Below are 3,144 nucleotides of genomic sequence, written 5' to 3' on the forward strand. Positions count from 1 at the left end.
TCCCATAACCAGAGTCACATTATTACAATTATTGATCTTATATGGAACTGTCAGTTCAGCATTATATCACCGGCTCAGTGAAACAAGTGACGTAGAAAATAATATAGCCATAGCTAGCAGTTATTAGTAAAATAAGAATTATAAGTCAAGAACTTTCATTAGATAAAGCCTGGTATACCCCAAGTCACTTGACTTCATTCGTTAAATGATTATAGTCTGGTGTTAATCTCCTGTTTTACATTATGGAGCATCTGACCTTTATCTGAAGATTGGTTACTGAGATAAGCCTTAGAAACTAACCTAGAGTGTCCTTTTTAATAACTTAATTAAATCTTTTAGCAGTATCACGTAACAAGGAACTGTCTCAGCAGTGAGTCTTAGTAAACACTAGACATTAACAAAACTAGAAACTTAATTTAACAATTTACAAAACTTAATATTCCGTGATTTTTCATTATGGAGGCCCTGTAGCCAGGGAGGCTTTAACCCATCAAATAAAAAATGAGGTTTGTCAGGGAGCTGGGAAAAGCCAATCAGCTTTCTTTATGGTCCAACTCTCAAATCCATATAAGACTACCAGAAAAAACATAGCTTTGACTACATGGACCTTTGTCGGCAAAGTTATGTTTCTGCTTTTTAATATGCTGTCTAGGTTTGTCATAGCTCTTCTTCCAAGGAGCAAGCGTCTTTTAATTTCATGGCTGCAGTCACCATCAGCAGTCACTTGGGGCCCAAGAAAATAAAGTCACTGTTTCTATTTTCCCCCCATCTATCTGCCATGAAGTGATGGGACCAGGTGCCATGATCTTAGTTTTATAAATGTTGAGTTTTAAGCCAGCTTTTTCACTTTCCTCTTTCACCTTCATCAAGAGGCTCTTTAGTTCTTCTTCACTTTCAGACATTAGGGTGGTGTCATCTGCATATCTGAGGTTATTGGTATTTCTCCCGGCAATCTTGATTCCAGCTTGTGCTTCATCCAGCCCAGCATTTCGCATGATGTACTCTGCATGTGAGTTAAATAAACAGGGTGATAATATACAGCCTTGATGTACTCCTTTCCCAATTTGGAACCAGTCCATTGTTCCAAGTCTGGTTCTAACCGCTGCTTCTTGTCCTGCATATATGTTTCTCAGGAGGTAGGTAAGGTGGTCTGGTATTCCCATCTCTTGAAGAATTTTCCACAGTTTGTTGTGATCCACACAGTCAAAGGCTTTAGTTTAGTCAATGAAGCAGAAGTTTTTTGGATTCTCTTGCTTTTTCTATAATCCAATGGATGTTGGCAATTTGATCTCTGGTTCTGGAATTTTTCCCCATTGGTTTTTCGAGCTAGCTGTTATTGATTTATAAGAAAATTATAAATCAATTTTAGAATATTTCTTCTTAATGGACAGATATAAAAGACAATTTTTGCCTTTTCCTCTCCAGCAATTATTCTTTTCGGTTCTGATTCATTGCCTTTCATGTGATAGATCTATGTGTGCAAACTTGACTTGGATTTTGTTACCTGCAACCAAAAATGACTTGACTTTCTAGAAAAGAATCTTAATTAAAGATATTAATTCATTTATTTGGCTGTGTGCAGGTCTTTGCTGTGGCATGTGGGCTCTTCATAGTGGCTCACGGCCTTCTCTCTAGTCGTGGCTCGTGGGCTCAGTAGTTGCAGTGTGTGGGCTTCACTGCCCTGCGGCATGTGGAATGTTATTTCCATGACTAGAGATTGAACCCATGTCCCCCGAATTTCAAGGTGGATTCATTTTTTTTTAATTCAACAGTAAATTTATTTCTTTTTTCCAAATGAGAACAGTCTTTTCATGTGGATCATGTTTAAAAAATACTTTATAATTTATATATTAAGAGCTTAAGTACATTTTAGTTTGGTCGTTCAGTTCAGTTCAGTCGCTCAGTCGTGACCAACTCTTTGCGACCCCATGAATCACAGCACGCCAGGCATCCCTGTCCATCATCAACTCCCGGAGTTCACTCAAACTCATGTCCATCAAGTCGGTGATGCCATCCAGCCATCTCATTCTCTGTCGTCCCCTTCTCCTCCCGCCCCCAATCCCTCCCAGCATCAGAGTCTTTTCCAGTGAGTCAACTTGACGCATGAGGTGGCCAAAGTATTGCAGTTTCAGCTTTAGCATCAGTCCTTCCAATGAACACCCAGGATCGATCTACTTTAGAATGGACTGGTTGGATCTCCTTGCAGTCCAAGGGACTCTCAAGAGTCTTCTCCAGGACCACAGTTCAAAAGCATCAATTCTTCGGCAATCAGTTTTCTTCACAGTCCAATTCTCACATCCATACATGACCACTGGAAAAACCGTAGCCTTGACTAGACAGACCTTTGTTGGCAAAGTAATGTCTCTGCTTTTTAATATACTATCTAAGTTGGTCATAACTTTCCTTCCAACGAGTAAGCGTCTTTTAATTTCCTGGCTGCAATCAGCACCCACAGTGATTTTGGAGCCCCCCAAAATAAAGTCTGACACTGTTTCCACTGTTTCCCCATCTATTTCCCATGAAGTGATGGGACCAGATGCCATGATCTTTGTTGAGCTTCAAGCCAATCTTTTCACTCTCCTCTTTCACTTTCATCAAGAGGTTTTTGAGTTCCTCTTCACTTTCTGCCATAAGGGTGGTGTCATCTGCATATCTGAGGTTATTGATATTTCTGATTTCTTTCATGGGTTAGAGATATTTTTATTTATTTATTTATTTATTTACTTTACAATATTGTATTGGTTTTGCCATTCATTGACATGAATCCACCCTGGGTGTACATGTGCATCTTAAACACCCATCTTGAACACCCCACCCACCTCCCTCCTCATATCATCCCTCTGGGTCATCCCAGTGCACCAGCCCCGAGCATCCTGTATCATGCATCGAAACTGGACTGGTGATTCATTTCACATATGATAATATACATGTTTCAATGCCATTGTCCCAAATCATCCAACCCTCGCCCTCTCCCACAGAGTCCAAAAGACTGTTCTATACACCTGTGTCTCTTTTGTTGTCTCGTATACAGGGTTATCGTTATTATCTTTCTAAATTCCATATATATGCGTTAGTTAGTTAGTTAGTTCATTCACTCAGTCTTGTCTGACTCTTTTCGACCCCATGAATCACAGCACGCCAGGC

Source organism: Moschus berezovskii, chromosome 11 (genome assembly GCF_049115385.1).
Source record: "Moschus berezovskii isolate FMDL1 chromosome 11, NW_MosBer_1.0, whole genome shotgun sequence".
Classification (NCBI taxonomy): domain Eukaryota; kingdom Metazoa; phylum Chordata; class Mammalia; order Artiodactyla; family Moschidae; genus Moschus; species Moschus berezovskii.